The sequence below is a fragment of the Trachemys scripta genome, chromosome 17, assembly GCF_013100865.1.
Source record: "Trachemys scripta elegans isolate TJP31775 chromosome 17, CAS_Tse_1.0, whole genome shotgun sequence".
NCBI classification, from domain to species: Eukaryota; Metazoa; Chordata; order Testudines; family Emydidae; genus Trachemys; species Trachemys scripta.
In genome coordinates this window covers 11,892,147-11,913,486 of record NC_048314.1, presented here as the reverse complement: position 1 = coordinate 11,913,486, position 21,340 = coordinate 11,892,147, and positions in this window count along the sequence as shown.

Below are 21,340 nucleotides of genomic sequence, written 5' to 3'. Positions count from 1 at the left end.
GACAGAACAAGGAGCAATGGTCTCAAGTTGCAGTGGGGGAGGTCCAGGTTGGATATCAGGAAAAACTATTTCACTAGGAGGGTGGTGAAACACTGGAATGCGTTACCTAGGGAGGTGGTGGAGTCTCCTTCCTTGGAGGTTTTTAAGGCCCGGCTTGACAAAGCCCTGGCTGGGATGATTTAGCTGGGAATTGGTCCTGCTTTGAGCAGGGGGTTGGACTAGATGACCTCTTGAGGTCCCTTCCAACTCTGATATTCTATGATTCTATATGTACACTCAACCATAACTCCATTTTAATATAATTTTATCTGGGACTTTCCTTGTTATTTAAAAAAATAATAATTAAGTAATGTTGGGTATGAAATGCTGTATTTTTCAGACATTCTCATAACACAAGAACTAGGGGTCACCAAATGAAGTTAATAGGCAGCAGGTTTAAAACAAATAAAAGGAAGTATTTCGTCACACAATGCACAGTCAACCTGTGGAACTCCTTGACAGAGGATGTTGTGAAGGCCAAGACCATAACAGGGTTTAAAAAAGAACTAGATAAATTCAGCGAGGATAGGTCCATCAGTGGCTATTAGCCAGGATAGGCAGGAATGGTGTCCCTAGCCTCTGTTTGCCAGAAGCTGGGAATGAGCGACAGGGGATGGATCACTTCATGATTACCTGTTCTGTTCATTCCCTCTGGGGCATCTGGCACTGGCCACTGTCGTAAGACAGGATACTGGGCTAGATGGATCTTCGGTCTGACCCAGTAGGGCCGTTCTTATGTTCTTATGATGACTGCTCAATTTTAAGTGCAAAAACTAACATGCCTTAACTATGGAGTTGCTACTCATGCCTCCATAATATATTTCCAGACAAAAACTACGTTAAAATGGAGTTAAAGTTGACAGTACAAATATATAGTTTAGGGTAAACTACATTATAAGGATGTTGTTATTATCCCCAAACCAAGCATTATAAACCCACAAAATTCATAGTTAAGGTGAAACTTGAAAAAGAAAAAAAAGGCAACGTTAAGGTTAAGGTTAAAGTTAAGGTACAGAAATGCACCGTTCAAGTGGGGAGTTAGAATGGGAGTTTGGTATATAAAGGAGGTGCTAGTAACAATGGTGCAATTATTCCAGTGAGAGAGAAAATGATTATGAGAAAACATAAAAGGAGGGATATTCAAAAATATTAAGCACTCTTTTCCCATTGAAGTCAGTGGAAATGAAGCGTTCCTTGTTTATACACTGGGTGGTGGAATTTTCAGGAGAACCCACGCCTAGCTCTGCTCCCATTGAAGCCAGTGGTATACAGAGAACATCTGAGAGAGTGAAGAGCTGAAAACTGAGACCGTTGTGAAAAGCCAGCCCTAGCAAAGGGAGCTGGCTACCAAGGAGCGCTGAAAAAAGGTGCCAGGAAAAGACTATCTGTATTGGACATCAAGAGCGTATAAAAGGCGTAACCTGGCATCAATCTGGGAGGAACATTAATAAGACGAAGTGAAGAACGTGGATACACGACATGTTCTTTAACGGGGAAGATGAGTTGAGCTCTTTAGTCACTGAGACGCAGTTGATAAAATTTCTCCCTGGAATCTTGACTCTGTACTGCATTAGGCCTGGTCTGCACCAATGCAACGCCGTTGAAATCAGTGGAGTTGAACCAGCGTCATATCGATGTAGCCTAGTGGAGAATTGGTTCTGTGTGTATCTGGCACAGAGGGAGGAAAAAGGTCTCCCCAGAGTTATAGCTCTGGAAAGTGTAGGTTTGTGTCTGCATCAACCAGTTTAAATGCAACCTTTTGTATGGGTGCTGAAGAGATTTTACATTGTAAGCAGCTTTCCACTAAAAGGAGGTTAATTGGTTTTTGCATCTTTTACAGGAGTGTTTGTATGTTGCAGCTGTGTGTCTAGCATGAGATTGCATCCATTTCTGCACTCTGTGTGCTCTGAACCTATTTAATTAAATGGAATCGAATCTGCTAAGCAGTTATTGGCTGTGTTGTTTTCTGTGCACGGATTTACTGTTTGGGAATTCACAGGAGTGCCATGCCTTGGACATTATAATACTGTGTGTTCAGTTTCAGTCTTGCTTCTTACCCCCATCAGGACACAGCCCAGATGGCGATATGAATTTCTGGTACAGATCTAAAGTCAGAAATGGAAAGCCCTGGAAGACTGCAAAATGTTGACATCGTAGGGCTCCCCCACACAGGGTTTTAGATCAGATTGAGTTAATTCAGTTTGAAAACTCGTGCGTACCCACGACACAACCCATCACAGAGCACTAGCTCCACATTTAGTGTGAACTCTGGAGTCCTCTTGACAAATGGACTAGGTTTGCTTCGAATTGAAATGGTTCGGTCTTTTGTTTGTGTGCACACAATTGCTTCAGACTATTTTTTGCATGCTTCTAAAGGCTACCTGACAGTGCTTTGCAGGTCAAATGTTACTGACCTCTGTTTAGTTGGGTGCCCTCCTGGCCCTGGTGTCGAGGCCAACAGGCCTGTCCCCCCTTTACAAGGTGGCACACAGCCAGATTTTGCTCATTTGCTCCTGGATCCCAGTGTATCATTATTCTGGTGATACAACCACAGTAGTGTCCCAGAAGCCCCACCACCTGCGTTGTGCAGCTGCTTGGAGCTGTGCTGAGACCCCGGGTCTCATTGCCATCTGCGGAAAAGCATCAGTTCAGAAATCTCTTGTGGCCAGCCACAAGAATAAGGACGTGTTTGTGGACATTGCAAAGCAGATGTGCGCGAGGGGATGTCGACCAGTACCGGATAAAGAGCAAGGAGCTCAGGAGAGAGTAGCTGGAAATGAGGGCTGGATGCAGACAATCTGGTAAGGGATAGATGGGGACCTGCCAGTTTGATGAACTGGACAAGATTCTACACAATTACAATGTGACCCACCCCATGCGCTGTTCAGAGCCTCCTGCCCAAACGCTGCCCCACACCAAGGACTGCTGGCTAGAGCCATTGGAGGAAGAGCAGCGGGATGCCAGAGAGGAGCTGCCTCTGCGACCCAGGATCTTTTTGTGACTCAGGACCCTGACAACAGCCAGCCGAAAAGCCAGCCCCAGTCCTACCCTCCTACAATGGACCCGGATTCCTGCCTGGCATTAGCTGAGCCAGAAACCCAGGGCTGGACCAAAGAGTCAGATCCCCTGGAGGGAACTTCGGCACACAAGTACCTTTCTTGACAATTTATTATTTATTATTATAGTTGGCAGATGTGAGCTAGCAGCCCCCGCCTCCCTCCCCAGAACCCTTTGTGCTGTTTCAAAATGGCGTCCACCAGCATGGTGCAGTGGCAGTCTGTACCACCTCCCCCGCCCCGCCATGGGCTGCAGATTTGAATAAGAAAAGCATTCATTTGTGCTAATTTCAACAGTCTATAGAGACAGTGCTTACAGTGCTATTGAGACACAAACAATACTGCTCCCCACGGAGGAACAAATGCCCTGTAAGAAACCTGCATTGTAACTGACAATTGTTGTAGGACCCCATCTATTTTTCTCTGCACTATCTCCATGTCTGCCAGGGAGATATAGCCAAAATTAAGCCTGAGAAATTGCTCCGTTATGTTTTGCACATTATAGGGAATAGCGACACACCCGTGACACCCAGTCTAGCTCGCAGGCCTCTTCCATTCCTGCCGCTCTTCTGGGGGGGATTATCCTGGTGAATCACTTCACAGCATATCTTGCTGGTCTGCCCTTTTGTCTTTTTTGAATAAGACCATTCTCTGTCTCCCAGTCACCTGCCTTAGCATAAGGTCATCGAGAGTGAGGACAGCCTAAAGGGGACATAGAAGGGATTCCTGTCCAGCTCGGCCTACATGCCCTCCATAAGCCCCACTTTACACCTCTTATGCCATAGTAACAACTCCAGCAGACATCTTTTTTTTGCAAAAAAACACCTGGAACATAGCTCCAACCATCCCATCCCACCCCACCCCACCCAGCATGAAAGCAGATACAGTAGTAGACTGAAATCCAAATGCACCCAAGTATCCTCCATACATGCAGACCACTTACCGTCTCTGAGGCTCACCTAAGAATAGGAAGAGTCTCAGGGAGGAAAGGTCACATATCAATACTAAAAAAGCTATCACGACTTGTCTGTGATATAAACAATAAGTGACTCTTCCTCCCCCCACCCCATACCCCCATCGCCACAGAACTTGCACCAGCCAGACTGTCAGGGACTGTTCACAGGGTAGCCAACCTGAAGGGGAGAAAAGGAAGACTTGGGACAAGATGTTTGCAGAACTCATGGCAGAGTCACAGAGGAAAACCAGGCTGGTCAAGAGGTGGAGGCTGTGCATGAGGACCCAGAGGGAGAAAGGAGTGCAGCCCTCCCAGGAGATTGCGACAGAGGCCAAGGACAGTGTCACACTGGCCAGGGAAAGCATGGTTGTGGCCACAGGCAGCATCACTATGGTGAAGGAGAGCATGGGAGATGCAGAGGCAACTCATGGATGCTATCCTGAGCCAGAATGCCCTCCTTGTAGTCCTGTAATTTGGGACCCGGTCGTGTCCTTCAGCCCCTGAACAATGCTGGCTACTAGGACCAGTAGCATCTTCTAATCTCTGTATCCCCACAGCAGTGCTGCCAGCAGCTCCCATTCACATCTCAGTTCTAACACCTGGGCACCAAGAACACTTGCACCTGGGAATCCTGCTCTTTTGAGCCCCTTAATGTCTCTGAGCCCCTGCAGAGAAGAAGAGCCGGAGACAAGGCCTATGCTCGCCTTTAACCCACGTTGTAGTAATTGTAATGTTGTTACTATTGCACTTTAATTACTGCAGCAGTGCAAACAAAACTCAAAGTACATTTGGTTATTTAACACCACTGGTCTGTTAAATGTATTTCCAAATCCAAAGACATAATTTTTCTGTTGCTTTTATTAAAACTTTATTATTGTGTTTTTATTGTTCTTTCATAATAAAACTGTTTACAATGCATCCATATGGCGCATCGTTGCATTTAACGCAGAAAATCCTTGAAATAAAGCTGAAACAGTTCATTGGGTTTGCCAAAAGCACACAGGGAATGTTAAACTTCAACCAAACATACACAATACCTCATTGCTCGCACTGTCTCTATCACAATGTGCCCCTCCATCCCCCCCCCGGCTGACATGTTCAGACATGAGACTCAAAATACAGACGGTAGGTATCCTTGACAGTATTCCCCCAGGCGTCTGGTTTCTGAATAGGACACCTTGCTGGCTGCTTGAACCTTCAAGCAAGTCTCCACACCTCAGCCTCCCTCCCCTGGGGAAGACTTTCTCCATTGCTCTCACAAATATTGTGCAAAGCACAAGATGCAGTTCTAAGGGTTGGAACATTTTTTTTTTGACGCTTTCAACCTATTCCATAAGCGGCACCATTTGCCTTTCAAACAGCCAAATGCACACTCGACTACCTTTCTGCAGCTGCTCAGGTGATAGTTAAAATGTTCCTTCCTTATAGCCAAGAGACCTGTGTACAACTTCATTAGTTAGGACATCAATACTTAGTCCTGCCTTGAGTACAGGGCACTGGACTAGAAGACCTGTTGAGGTCTCTTCCAGGCCTACAATTCCATGATTCTATGATCAGGGGAGAAGCCAGGTCTCCCATAATTACCACACCACTGTTGTCCACAGTACTCCTGGGGATGAACAGTCCTTTCTACTTTAATTTAAATAGTATCCTGGGGCCTCCCGGAACACCCTGCATTTATGTCTGTAAATCTGCCACTGTGTTCCACAGTGCTTGGCGCACCATGGAGAAATAACCCATCCTGTTTATAAATTCTGTACCCTAGTGTGGAGAAGGGTGTGTGTGTGGGGTAAACGATAGGCACATGGGTTATATCAGTTGCTCCAATACAGTTTGGGAACCCCATGCACAGGAGCGCTGCCAGCTTTTCTGTCACCCTAGGCGGCGGAAGGTCCTGCCCCAAAATGCCACCCCCTACAGAGATGGCGGAAGGTCCCGCCGCCAAAATACTGCCGCGGTCACTGCCCCCCAAATTGTAGTGCCCTAGGCGACTGCCTAGGTCACCTAATGGGTTGCGCTGGCCCTGCCCATGTATGCAAAGCCATCAATAATCTCTTACCCATTACCCAACTTCATGACGTGGCTAGCCAGCACCATATCAAAGGCATAGCAGACCTGTGAGAGAATGGCCCAACGGTTGATCTCCCCATGCTGAATTGGTTGGTTACAGACCAGTAACATCCTGTAGTGGCAAGTTTCCAGATGGAATGGCATCCATGGGCATAGGGCATCACATGTGGGTATGCTGTCACTGGGGTCAGTTTGGCACAGATCTCAGAAAGGTGTCCCACCCCATCCTGAAGCTCTCTCACCACTGCTGGTCATTCCAGATCTTCTGAACAATCCTCTCCCACCAGTCCATACTGGTTCCATGGTAGCTGATCCAGGAACCAATCCTTTTGTTCCAACTGCTCAGCATCCTTGAGTTCTTCACACCCCATCCTACTGCCACTGCTGCAGCGTTTCATCCTCCTGCCCAAAGAGTTGCTGCTGCGACAGGTGAAACCCACTGGCAAATTTGTTCAGCTCTGAATGAAGATCATTGTTGGGTCCAGACAGCAATTCAAATATGGCGCGAGCCAGCCCAGAAAGGAAGTAGGGGACGGAGACAGCAGAAACATAGGAATTTGTAAAAGGAAATGTTAACCCACCTCGCTTCCCACAATTCACAGCAAAAACAATCCCAGGATGCATGCTGCTCAGCAGTGAAGCAAAGGACCATGGGATACCCCCAGAGAATGCTACAGCCTCAGTTCACAGCAAATTGCTGCCGGGTGTTCACGCGATGCAAACTGAAAACAGAACGAGTGGGTCTGTGCGCGTGCTATTGGTCTGAGTTGTCAGATGCTCATCAAAAAACTTTGAAACCCCCGTCCCCCAGGCAGACACTCCCTTAGCGTCCAGGGATAAAGAGCAGGTTGACAGGAAGGAGCACTCAGAGCAGCTCACTGCAGAACTGCCACTGCCTCATTTATTTGGCAGGGGCATGCCAAGTCAGAGCGCGCATTCATTTTCCTAACTTTGCATCAATAATTAATCAAACCAGGTTTTACATAAGCCTGAACATAAAATTATTAGCTCCTCGAGGTTCTGCCAGCAGTTACCGCAAGACCTTTGTCAGCAGCTTCAGGAATGATGTGTTTTAAAGGGATAGAAACATAGATAAACACTCATTTCTTTCCCCTGCGGGGGCTCACTCAATCAGCTCTAATTCTCTTTCCTTTTGCTCTTCGAGACAAGAAGCCAGTTTGAAAGCAAGCGATGAGCATCCACTGGAAAATGGAGATATGGAGAGGAGGGAAATGGGTCAAGTGAAAAAAACTTGACTCCATCCCAAAACTAGACTGTAAGATCTTTGGGGTAGGGTCTGTCTTTGCATTATTTATTTTTTACAGTGCTTAATACCACAGGGTCCTGACACCCGATTGGGGTTGCTAGGTGCTACCACAGCACAAATAATTAATGATAATAATACTAGTGAACAGATTTTGTTAGATTTTCACATTCTTGTGTTGCCAATAAGCGGGGTTCAAACTGGGGCCCTCAAACAGTAAAAAAAAATGAGTCTCTAACACACGAGAGAAAAGGATTAAGTCATAGCTGGTAGCCTCTGCAGACTCATTAACCTCTTCTATGGACCAGCCACTAGAGAGGGGACAAAGACCTACATTCTCTCCCTGGTATATGCAGTTTGCTTCTTAAATTCTTCAAATATTTGCCAGCTTTGAGTGTCTCTGCTCTTCTGGTTTATAGATAGGATCTGAAATCTCTTGAGAAAGCCTGTTCTTAAGAGATTTCCAGACCAGTTTTGTAGACTCTAGGCCAGATTCTCAGGATGTGTAAATCAGTATTGCTGCATTGACTTCAATGGAGCGATGCCGATTTACTCCACCTGAGAATCTAGCCCTCTACCTTAGAGCTTCTATGACATCCATCCTCTATCAGGATCATGCCCCAGGGGTTTTGAGAGTTTGAATAAGGTTGCAGGAAGCATCCAAACTTTTAGTTGTTTCTTTTAGCTTCCAGAACAGAGCTGGTTGAACAATTTATTGTGAATAATGTTCATTGCAAATTCAGCTCCTTTCCTTTGTTGATTGACCACAATGTTATGGGCTGAAATGTTCAAAGTAGCCTAAGTGTTTTAGGTGTCAAATTTCCATTAAAATTAATGGGAATTAGTCATCCAACTCCCTTAGACAGCTATGAGAATACCTCCCAGACAGGTAACATTTAAGTATTCACACCAATGGGGTTACAGTCAATGATTTTCAGACAATGGGCTATTGGAGAACTGTTGGCTTTTTCTAATAATTGTTTCCACAGTGCAGTTTGGTCACCAAGATCACATGGTAGTGTTACTGCTCCCTGATTGGATGTCTGAAATGATTAAAGAGGTGAATAATGGATGACACAATTTCCAGTATGACTAATCAGATAAAAAGAATACTAAAAAAACGCTTGCATCTGAAGAAGTGAGGTTCTTACCCACGAAAGCTTATGCTCCCAGTACTTCTGTTAGTCTCAAAGGTGCCACAGGACCCTCTGTTGCTTTTTAAAAAAACCTTGATGAAGCTCACAGATGTTTTCATAAATGCCTGATTTGTTCATACAGTCATAGAGTTTAAGGTCAGGAGAGACCACCAAATCATCCTGTATTTCACAGTCCACCACCACCACCCAACACCTGCACAACAGGCACAAAATAGGAGGGACCCAGGTACATCAGTCCTCCAGGTCCCTGCAACAGCAGGGAAATGATTAAGTGAGCTATACCCAGATACTCCTGGCAAGTCATCTGCACCTACATGCTATGTATGTAATTTCTTGCTGTAAAAACATCAGAGGTTAGTTATCTTGAGAGAGATTAGCTGGGATGTTTGCTAGTCTCATTCTTCAGCTAGATGGGAGAACAGGACTTAGCACCAGAGTTCCTCTCGTTTTCCTCCTTTTCCCACTTCGAACAATCACTTTGCTCCCCCCCGCCCTCCATCCCCCAGTCTGTATTAGAAGGCCTTGTCTCTGATGAATCGCTGTGACGTGCCGGCAGTCTGACAGGAACTCAGTGATGAACAGTGCATTTCTGTCAAGAACTCCATATTAAGTAGTAAACGTCTTCTGAAAAGCCACCCTGATGGAATCAAAGCATGGGGTTTTGCTTGTTTGAACAACTGTTTACTCCTGTTCAAGGCAAAGCTAGAAGAATTGCCTAGGATCTGAACTCAAGGGACAAAGAGAAGCCCTGCAACTTGCCTGCCTTGAGCTGCTTGCATGATAAGGTGCTTTAGGAATGAGATTGCATTATGTTGTAACTGAGGGGAAATGAGATGCCTTCGTTACCACCTGAACAGTGCCATTACTCAGAGCAGAACTGTGGCTGCTGCTCCCAAAATACGATTTGTCACCTAGAAGCGGCTGACTCGGTGAAAAGCACAAGCTATATAGAATAACACCTCTCTCTCGCTTTCCTTCTGTCGCTGCAACAGAAGAAAACTTAAACTGTGCGGAGTGGGTGGGGCCAAAATGCCCCATAAGCAATCTAATGAACAGGTGCTAAACTTCTCTGACAACTATCTAAAAATATACTGGGAAGGAGCTTTTGATTCAACCTTCTAGTGAGTGGTTGGCAACTGGACTTGTAGTGGGTTTGGATCAGCTGTTTCCATGATTTCCAGACTTCTGAACCTGAGCATCTATCCCAACAGGTTTGCAAAGGTACCTCCCCAAACCAAAGAGGCTGAAGGAAGAGAGGTTAGCCAGAGCTTTCTGCTAACAGTGGGCATTCCACTGCCATTCTTCTCATTTGGCAGCAGGAGTCTTGATACCATGAGCCAAAATGTATCACGGATAAAACCCAGGGGTCTGAGATAATGCAGGGTGACCAAGTTCATGCTAAACAGTAATGGGGAGGTGAAGCTGATGGTGATATTGACATTTGCAGATATCTTTATATAGGCTACAGCCCCTCACGAGACAATGCCAAGGCATACAGTACAGCACATCCAAGTCAAAAAAGATGCCTGCAGATTCCTGACACACACTGAGATGTGGACTGAGACCTATAGGTCATCAGGTCAGGACTGCACAATGCAGACTTCCTTTACGCAGAGAAGCAATGGGCTACAGAAAGGCTGCCATGATACGATGAAGGATTCGTCAGTTTTCCTGAACTATGTGTATCAAAACTTTGTCACAGCCCTTCCCCTTTTCGCCTTCTCCTGGGTTCTATTTGCTCCTGTCCTTGGGATCCTCCCTGGCAGACAGGGTTTTAATCACTGCCATGTTATACAATTTCCGTGTCACTGCTCGCTCCTTTTCTCATGCAATCCTACTATATTCAACCACCAGGTTTAATATGAAGAGGGATGAACAAGTTACAATTTCCCACTCTGTCCCTCTTAAAAAAATTCACCCAATCTAATATGTTTCAGTGGCGAGGGGTTTAGGCATTGTAGAAATGGAGGGGAAGGAAGGAAGAAGTGAAAGCAAACTTTATTTTTATTATTAAATCCTTATTATTACATCTCAGATTGTAAATTCTTAGGGGGCAGTATGGCCATCACCTTTTTTGTCTCTTACATAGCAAACACACTTATGGCACTATACAAATTATGATTATTCACAACAATAAGGTAGCACCTACTGACCACACTTGAGATCAGGGCCCCATTGTGCTAAACACAATTTAGTAAGGGACAGTCCCACCCCCCCAAATTTTATAATCCAAGCAGATAAAACAGACAGTGTGGGAGAAAAGGAATATTATCCTCTTTTTACAGATGAGGATATGAGGCACAGAGTAATTGGAGGACTTGCTCAAAGATTAGAGTGAATGTCTGTGGCAGAGAACTGGATTCGAACTCAGATCGCCAGTGCCTTCAGACCACACTTCCTCCCTATATTAATTTTCACTTTGTCATTCACAGCCATGGGGTCCAAAATGGTATGTTAGCTCCTGGAATATTGATATTTGTGCCTAGTGTACTTACAGAGAAGATCCTGGGAAATTATCTTGGCACTGCTTTATGAAACCAGTTTTTCCTGAAAATAATGGAGGTAACCCCATTTGCACTGGGAGTTGTTCTTAGGTGAATGTTCAAAATCTGTTCCCAAAAGATGGACACCAGCAACCTCCCAGACAGCCCTTTTGTCAGTGCCTCTCTCTGTGTCCTTGTGATGTCAGTAAGAACAAGAAGGTGTTCGCTGGTGGAAGTGTCTGTGAGCTCTGATGTCTCACAACATTCTCGGCACTGGGAGCGTGAGGCAGAGGATGTATCTCTTTCTCTCGACCTTTCTCTTTATCTGTGTTACTTGCAGTCAGTATCTCAGCTTCTGCAAATTCATCAGGAAAAAAAAAATCAATGTAAACTAGACAAGAGACCTTTCCAGGCTGAAAAGCAGAGATGGCATTAGGCGTCCATTAATCCCATGGCTGCAATAAGTCCCTGAAGCAAGGGGATAGGAGAGGAGTAGAAAGGCAGGGGACAGATAACTAGAAAATCCATTTGTGTGGTTGATTTTTTTTTTTTTTAAGTTTAAGCTGCTCTCATGAAATATGCTGGTGCAATAGGCCATTTCCTCAGCCTTCTTGCAGGGTGTGGAGTGCAAAACCAGCAGGTCCCAATCAAATAATTTGCATGAAAAGAAAGCAAAGTCTGTATGTATTCATTAAAAAAGAGGAGCCTTAAATTAAACTGATTGCCCCCATCAGCCCTGCTCCAAATCTTGAAAGCTTTGAATGGACTAGGGCTTGGTTATATCAAAGGTCAATGCACGGTCTTTCTACAATCCACCATAGTCACTGTACTCCTCGGGGACGATATGGCTGATGGAGCTGAGAGTAGAATTCACAGTGGCATTTTCTGTGCAGTGGGCTTGGCTCCAGATTTCCCTGTCATTAGACAGCAGAACGGAGTCGGGTGCTGTCACCTGTACAACACAATGTAAGATTCAGCTCTTCTCATGAATCTTGCCATGGTAATAAGTTGCATTGCTGCCTGTAAAGGCAAACAACTGATGGAACCATCCGTGTAAGAAGTCAACAGCACAGCCATGGAGAGTATGGTACTTGTAGACAATGAGTATACTTTTTAATTATCTGTAAAGTGCCTAGACACTGCAGTGATGGGCATATTCAAGAGGGGCAGGTGGATAGAGAGATACAATTAGCCTGAAATTAGAGATGGAAAAGGCGTAGTAAATTACCTAATCTATCCCCTCCACAAAGCACTTTCCAGTGCTGAATTGCTCTCTGCAGCCCATTGGTTTCTTTTGGTGAGAGAGACAAGCTTTCGAGCTTACACAGAGCTCTTCTTCAGGTCTTGGACACTTACTCAGGCTTTGTCTACACCAGCACTTTTGCTGGTAAATCTTTTGTTGGTCAGGGGTGCGCGTGTGTGTGTGTGTGTGTGTGTGTGAAAAAAACACCCCCTGACTGACAAAAGTTTCATTGACAAAAGTTCCAGTGTGGACAGTGCTTTGTCGGCTGGAGACACTGTCCCACTGACATAGCTATCGCTGCTTGTTAGGGGTGGTTTAATTATGCCAGTGGGAGAGCTCTCTCCCACTGGCATAGAGTGGCTACACAGGAGACCTTACAGCGGTGTAGTTCAGCCTCCTTTCTTACAGTGCCGTTCAGGAGGTCCGGAGGTGTAGGAGATAACACAATGACCATGCGCCATCTGGGGATCTTTTTATACAGGAGTCCAGCTGCACTGGGATTTCTAGGGGACCAGATGTATCACGTTCAGGGCTACTTGTACAGGTGGAATTGTGAAAAATGGCTGGAGCTTTTTCCCAGGACCGGTTTATATAATAATTAAATACTTATGCCCTCTTGAAGCATTCTCAACAATTCCTCATTGTTCTTGTAGTTTGTCCCACTGCATCGTAACTCTGTAGGCCTGGTCCCTTTGAAAACTAACAGGATAACTTTTACGTTCTTTCTGTTATCATTCTCTTGCACTGGATGGATTATTTTTGCCATGCCCTGGGGTATCTAGTGATGGCGCTGCCAGTTCCACTTCTGCTGCTGTCCCCTATGGTTGGAAGCAGGCCTATGGGTTGCTCTCTGGGGGCCAGATATTCAGAACCCAGAAGCTCTTCGTTGTGACTCCGCTGGCTGGGTTTCAGAAGATCTCAGCCCTTTGGCACACATAGTGTGGAGAGCCCTTTAGAAAATCTGGCTCGGGTTTTGGGTGAAGACCATGGGTGATCATTCCAACCACACGAATTCTTTAAAAATTTGCAGTCCCATTCCAATCCAAATACATGATTACACTCAACAGCCAGCTGCAGAGTTTTAAAATCCTGCCCTGGTTTTGACCTGTGATGAGGAACGTTTCCCGCCCGTGGTAAATTCTGAAAAATCCGAAGGGAAAAAAAAAATCCACGCAGAGTGGCAATGCAGCATGTCTGCCATCTCCAGTTCCCACGCAATTTAATATGCTCCAGCCGCATAACAGTTTATAATTTCTAATAATTTCCAGTGTCAGTGAGGCTGAAAAAGCCATGGAGTGTTTTCAGGGCTGAAATCGAGCCATCAATTATGAAAATGTTTCTTCTGCTCAGTTTCTCACTAGGCCATTATCTAATAAAAGTCACCAGGAAAAAAAAAATAACCATAACATAATCCGCCGTGTAGGAAACAGTTAACAAAGGAGAGTGATTGCAGTGCCACCTCAAAACAAAGGACTGAACCAGATAAGGACACCCACAAATTCAGGGTCATCTCCAGATGTGGCAGTGCCAGGAAAATTGCAGTCTCAAAGGGACTCAGCTGGCATCATTTTCTCGGTGAACTTGTCCCCTTTTTTAGAAATACTAGAATGACTTTACAATACAAAAGCTTTTTGCAAGAAATGACTTTCTTTCTTTGAAGCTCTCATATCACTCCTCCTTCACCCAATGCACATTGGAAGGAAAGGTTCATTTACATATAGGCTCTGTCATTAGGGTCACCTGATTATAGGCTAGGAATAAAATAATTCTATTTAGAAGAAGAAGGGTGTGTGTGTATGGGGGTGGGGGGAGAAGTGCAGACACAGTCAATTACTGTGTGGATTAAATCTCCAGCTGACTGGAAACGGGGGCTGTTTGAAAACTTCTCCTTTGATTTTTGCAGCGTAAGGTGGGGAAGCTGCCATTCTTCTATTTTATGTTTGCTGGGCCTTTGTTGTTCCTTTATGATCTGTCCTGCTCTATGATGTGTGATTTAGAGCCATTCCAGCATCAGAGCACTGCAATTTGGATGCATTTATGATTGAACAGAAAAGATGGGAAAGGGAGGGGTGGGGGTTTGTTAGGGACAGACTTGTCTTGCTCCAGCCACTGGGTTTGCAAAGAGTAGAGCGAGACAATAGGGAGAGAAGGAGAATAAAACAAACCAAATAAAAAACCAAAACCACAGGTAGGACCAGATTCTCAGCTGAGCTCCACATAACTCACTGGAAGCTCCATTGAGAATCTAAATCAGGGGTGGCCAACCTGAGCCTGAGAAGGAGCCAGAATTTACCAATGTACATTGCCAAAGAGCCACAGTAATACGTCAGCAGCCCCCGCATCAGCTCCTCCCCTTGCTCCCAGCGCCTCCCACCCACCCACAGCCCTGCCAATCAGTACCTCCCGATCAGCTGTTTTGTGGCGTGCAGGAGGCTCTGGGGGGAAGGGGGGAGGAGTGAGGGCACGGCAGAGTCAGGGAAGGGGGAAGGAAGGGGTGGAGTGGGGGCAGGGCCTGTGGCAGAGCCAGGGCTTGAGCAGTGAGCACCCCCCGGCACATTGGAAAGTTGGCGCCTGTAGCTCCAGCCCCAGAGTCGGTGCCTTTACAAGGAGCCGCCTATTAACTTCTGAAGAGCCGCATGTGGCCACCCCTGATCTAAATGATTGAAAACAAGTAATTAACTCTATAAGTATGGCTATCACGAAACCACTGAGACATGAACGTAACAGGCCAAAGTGATCATGACAGCTTATTGTTTCCCTCGCCCTCCCTTCTCCCCTCATTGTTTGTTGCTCTTGTCTACATCTACATGGTGAGCTCCCTGCGTCTCCTATCTACCTAGAATGCTATTGGCTGTGTATAAAAATGATAAAATCAACAATCTATTGAAGGGACTTATATGTCCCCCTTTCCCATAGGATCAGAGCATTGACAAGCTTTAGTATATTTATCATCACAAGACTCCTGGGAGGCAGGGCAGTGCTATTATCCCCAGTTTACAGACCTGGAACTGAGGGTATGTCTATACAGCAAAGCAAAACCCGCAGCTGGCTCGCAGGGTGTGGGCTGCAGCCCTGTTTTGTTGCTGTGTAGACTTCCGGGTTTGGACTGGAGCCTGAGCTCTGGAAGCCTCCGCCCTGCAGGGCCCAGAGCCTGGGCTCCAACCCAAGCCGGGAAGTCTACACAATAATGAAACAGTGCTGCAGCCCGAGCCCCGCAAGCCAGAACTGGCTGGCACAGGCCAGCCGTAGATTTTTCTTTGCTACGTAGACCAAGGCCTGGTCTATACTACCCGCCTGAATCGGCGGGTAGAAATCGACCTCTCGGGGATCGATTTATCGCGTCCCGTCGGGACGCGACAATCGATCCCCGAATCGGCGCTCTAACTCCACCAGCGGAGGTGGTAGTAAGCGCCGCCGACAAAAAGCGGCAGAAGTCGATTTTGCCGCCGTCCTCACAACGGGGTAAGTCGGCTGTAATACGTCGAATTCAGCTACGCTATTCACGTAGCTGAATTTGCGTATCTTAAATCGACTCCCCGCTGTAGTGTAGATGTACCCCAAGAGATGAAGGGCTTGTCTATACAGTGTGGTGCCATGCTGATTTCTAAAGCGTGCGAACTGGTCCATGCAAACTCTGCTCCCTAATGTGCTTTACGGTAGTGCTGTTTGAAACAGTCCTATGTTAAAGCACACTAGGATACATTTAGGTTAGGCCAGCTACACGGCCCAAATAGTGTGTGACACATTAGTGTGCTTGAGAAATCGCACCTCCCTAGCACGCATCACTGTATCACGCAGGTACGCCCTAAGTGACTGTGTCGGAGGAAGGAACTGAATGAACCTGGGTCTCCTAAGTACTAGGCTAGTGCCCAAACCGCTGGACCATCTTTCCTCCTCCGCTCTCTGGCCCACCCCTAAGGAAGATGTTACAGTTCTCCTTGGAATGATCTCTTTACATGAAGTTGTGGGTTTCGGGTTTATTCTGAGAGAGGCGATAGCTCAAATTGTCTCCTCAGGCAACTCCTGTGATGAAGGATATTGCAACAAACAGCAGCCCCTAAGGGCAGAGATACCCACGAATTTCCCAGGATCACCATAGCCTAACTACTGGTTTAGTTTTCTACAAGGCCTGGTTGAAGCTAAATGATAACTGGAGCTTTGTGTTTTAGCTTGCAACCGAGGCATGATCAAAACCGGCTACAGATAACACGTCAGCTAGACGAATGCCATGTATTTCCCCCCCCTCCCTTTTTATAAATGGGAAGCTAAATTCACACCTGGTGACATCAATGGCATTGCAACCACTTCCATCAGAGGTCTGAATTTGGTCCAGGCCTCTGCTATGAAGAGCTGTCTCGATAGTTTGGCTTCTTTTCCAAACTGGGTCCCTGCCCTGAGCTCACGTTAAACTGCGGCCTCTCCATTCTCTGTTGTGGGCTCCCTCCCTTCCTCCCTCAGCACTCCGTTGTCAGTCCAGGTCATCAACTGACTCACGTTGTCTGCTTGTGGTGTGTCATTAGGCATGTGCCAAATCTTTCAATCTCTGTTCTTTTGTGGAGAGAAATTGCCAATTACCGGAGGCTCCCACGTGAATTCTCCTGATGACGGGAGTCACTTACTGTTTATCATTCTCTTTCCCCATATCTGATCGGCTGTTGGAACAGGGCTCTGTTTATACATGCACCAAGATGCTGCTTCATTGGTATTCGTTGAGTGGGCGCTCTGGTTGCTCCCATCTTAATAATCATCTCTGCTTCTCATCAAACAGGGCTTGATGTGGAGAGGATGGGGGGCAGTGAGGGGTGATGGGACAGAAATGTAGGGCATGCAAGGTTATCTGAGCTCCTTCCTACAGAGCAAAAAGGAGAGCGAGTTGGATAAATCCAACCATTTATTCACTGGACATGGTGATATTTTAGTGCTCATTGAACTGGGTGAATAACTTGCAAACATTTTCACTGGATAATTTGACCTATTGTGTGAAATTTTCCAAATAAAATATCTGAATTTTAAAGTGTTACTATCTTTTGCCCAGCTCTATCGCGGAGTCTTTTTAAACTTCTTTTGCTTTACTTGACAGTTCTCGGATTATTATTTGGCTGGCCCTTGAAGCTGCCATTTGAAATCAGAGCCCTGTTGTGCTAGGTGCTGTACAAACTCATAGTGAGAGATAGTCCCTGTCTTGAAAACTTTATAGTCTAAGGATTTTCAAGGGAGCCAGGCACCCAAATGCTGTTGAAATTCAGTGGGAGTTGGGTACCTAACTCCCTTAGCTTGCTTTCAAAATCCCAGCTGAAACAGATCGGAGGGGCAACAGATTCGGACAGATAAATGACTTGCTTAAGGTCATGCAGTAGGTCAGTGAATAGACCCCAGGTCTCCTGGCACCCAGTCTAGCTGCTCACCTCCCAGTCACCAAACCACACTGCCCTCGCCTATCAGCTTCCTCAGTGTGTATGTTAGACCATCTTGTGTCTATCTGCTTGGGTTTACATCAAGTTATTTCAACTGACTGACATGTAACTGAATCCTGCGTTTATGTCACCTTTGCATCAAGCTCCATGGCTAATATCAACTAGCACCACAGTACCTGTCAGACAATCCCATTCCAATGAATAGGATTTAAAGAGCGGGAGATAGAATTAGAAGCCAATAGAATTGCTTTTCTGCTAATTTTTGGCATCTTGTGAGCTTTCTGCAATACAACCAGGAAGCAAGCAGCAGGCAGTTCATGGGCCTGATCCATTTGGGTATTGCCACAGGCCCCACAGTCACCATTGCTTGTTCAAGACATGCACCGGTTAGTGTGAAGTGACAAAACTTGAAGAGTTCACCACACCTCCAAAAGTGCCAATTGGCCCTTCTGCAAAAGCCACGTTAAGGGGAGCATCCAAGTAGCACAGGATAACAGATGCAGACAATCAGGCCTTTTTGCAAAGCTTGGCCAAAGACACCCATGCTTTAGTTTGAACCTTTTAGCAAATGGTCTGTCTCCACGGCAATTAGACACCGGAGGCCGGCCTGGGCCAGCTGACCCAGGCTTGGGCTGTGGGCCTGTTTGATTGTAGTGTAGACTTCCAGGATCAGGCTGTAGCCTCCCACCTCCCAGGTTCCTAGAGCCAAGGGTCCAGCCCAGGCTCAGACGTCTACACTGCAATTCAACGGCCCCGCAGCCTGAGTCCCCCCGAGTCACCTGGCCTGGGCCAGCCATGGGTGTCTAATTGCAGTGTAGACAGACCCACAGAGGTCTCCGCACAGGAAGTGCGGAGGCAAAGATCTGCAATGCAGTTCTCAGCAGCTAGGTTGTTATTGTGGGAGAGGATCTTGAAATGTTACCAGTTCAAGACAAAGCACACCCATTGGATGTTGTTTAAATGTGATAACACAGCCAAGTCTCTCTATTCATGCACCATATAGAAGCCTGAGAGAGTTTCAGGGACATTGTGCTACAGAGAATGAGGCAAAATGTCTACCTTTATTTCTGTTCTTTGGTATGGGAGCATTGGGTGCTCCTCAGACATTCGAAAAAAGGATGATCTCTCCTCTAGCAGCTGACAGACTAAAGACAGACAGACAAGTGAACAGAGGTTAGGGGTACAGGAACAACAGACACTATAGACACAACTAATATTCATTCTTTTCTCTGTCCTGATCAACCAGGTTGATAGTTTTCTAGTCTTATCTCTCCTGTTCCTAGATTCCTGGGTTCTTCCAGTTATATATATCACTAGCCATTATTATCAGTGGAGCTGCAGTGATTTACAACAACTGAATATCTGGTTCTGTTAATCTGGATTCAGACCTAGCCTGACAAAATGCAACAATTATACATCAGAGGGTCTATGAAACCAGATCCGCTGTTTTTTTTCCCTCAGATTAATGGGCCAAGCTCTCCCCAGGTTCTTTGTTTACATGAGCTCCTGCAATGTGAAAGCATTGAGCTGAAATCAGACAAATCTATCCTGCAACGCACACCTAGATCCCACTCTGAATTCTACCCAGGCTGTGTACATTCCACACACTAACAACCCACAGTCACAGAACCTACAGGTGGGTTCTGATCTGGATGGCATTACATATTTCTTCCATCGTAAAGCATGGGACCTGGGATTGTCCAGGAGCCTGCGTGAATTGCCTTCACAAGCAACGGAGAAGTACGCACTGGCCTGCTGTCAATCTTATAAACAAAGGTGTTGTCAGGTGGCCTTATTTAGAAGTGTTTTAAATTAACCTTGACAGAAGAATTAATAAATAAGAAGAGATGAATGATTTATAAAGAAATCAATTACACTATACGTTTTAAAACAACACAATCTCAACTGCTGCAGGGTGAGCGTTCCGGAGAGACCTCAAGAGTGCTCAAACTTCCCAGGAAACTTTGTGTTTTCACCTTTAGATCTTTGTGTGGGAGGGTGAGGTGAGAAAAGGAGGAGTGTGACGGACTGAGTGGAGCAGTGGGATAGTCTTATTTACTGGAAAGAGGCCTGGGATCTGTAAAGACCACATTGGTGACATGAACAATCCTGAATTTAATCCTATGTCTTGGGTAATGGTTGAAAAACTAGGTAAGCAAATTCTCTTCACAGCGTAGAACATAGGACTGGAAGGGACCATCTTGGCCATTGAGTCAAGTACCCTGCTATGCAAGCAGGCAAGTTCTCTTCTCTTCTCTGCAATTTATCTAAGTATTTATAGAAAGCCCATCACCATTGTTTCTAGGTACTGGCTCCAGGTTGCAAGCAAAGCTGGTGAACCCAGAGAAAAAGGATTTGTGATCCTGATCACTAAATCCAAACTGCCATAAGATCCCTCCCTTCTTTGATTTCCTGGGAACACATGTGTGGCTCTGTGTTTGCCCAAATGTTTTGGGGGGAAATTTGACTCCTGGGGGTATGCATGTGCAAACAAGTGTTTGTACATCAGCCAATTGGAGAACAGAAGCCATACCATGTGAAATAATTGAGCTTGAATATGTTCTTTGTGTATTTAGATTTATACACATCTAAAGAAACATGCCTATCCATGCCTCTCCTGATGTTCTAGGCCTATCCTGATGTTCTAGGCACCTTTGACATAACTTATCCTTCCCTGCAATCTAGGCAAATTAAAAATGAAAATCCCCCTTCTCCTCCAGCACTTTCCTACCCTTATAGTTATACCCACCCAGCCCATAGTTAAATAACAAATTCAGAATAGTAAACACTTGCTATTAGAGCTGGTCAGAAAAATTCTAACAGAAGTTTTTTTTTCATCAGAACTTGCAGATTTGGCAAAAACGGAACCATTTTGCTGAGATGGTTTGATTTTGCCAACATTCTGATAGAAGCCTGGCAGGTTTCCTGCTAGCTAGTCCACCCAGCTCCTCAGTAGCCCACTTTCTGAGCTGCTAGGGAGCCTGGGTATCTGGAGTCCGTGGCTCCAGGGGAACTCACTAGGAGGCCTGCCAAAAGGGCTCCATTTCCTTTTGCAGAACTTTTGGAAATCCTTGGTTTTCATTCCAAATTAAAACAAAAACAAATTTTGAAATCCTCCATGCAACAGAATGACCTTTCTTTGCACCACTCTAATTGCGATAAACAATTTGCAACAACCCATAGGCTAAGAGAAGTTTGTAAGGAAGAAGGGTCAAACAGTTCTTAATATGCCTGCCAATCAACCCGTGTGTTAGAATATTTGAAGAATACACACAGAGAACAGTTGTTCAGATACCATGGTGATGGGCGCCCTGATCAAAGCCTAGGTAGGTAGATAGAAATTGGTTTAAGATGGTTCGCAGAAAATAGTTTGCAGGATTCACCCAACTCTAATAGCAAATTATTATGCAATTACCTCCAGGAGGTCAAAAAGTAATTACCATGTAACATGCACTCTTCTGCTGGTTGGCTCTAGTAAATAATAGATGCAGGCTTTACACTGGGATGAAAAAGAGTTTGCCATGTCTTTACCCTGTAATTATACTATATTATTTACTCAGCATGGTCAGCGGTGACCATGTAAATATGCTGACACGATACCTGCACATTATGATATGACTGATTTATGGTATGGCTATCATCTAGGATTTGCGATCAGG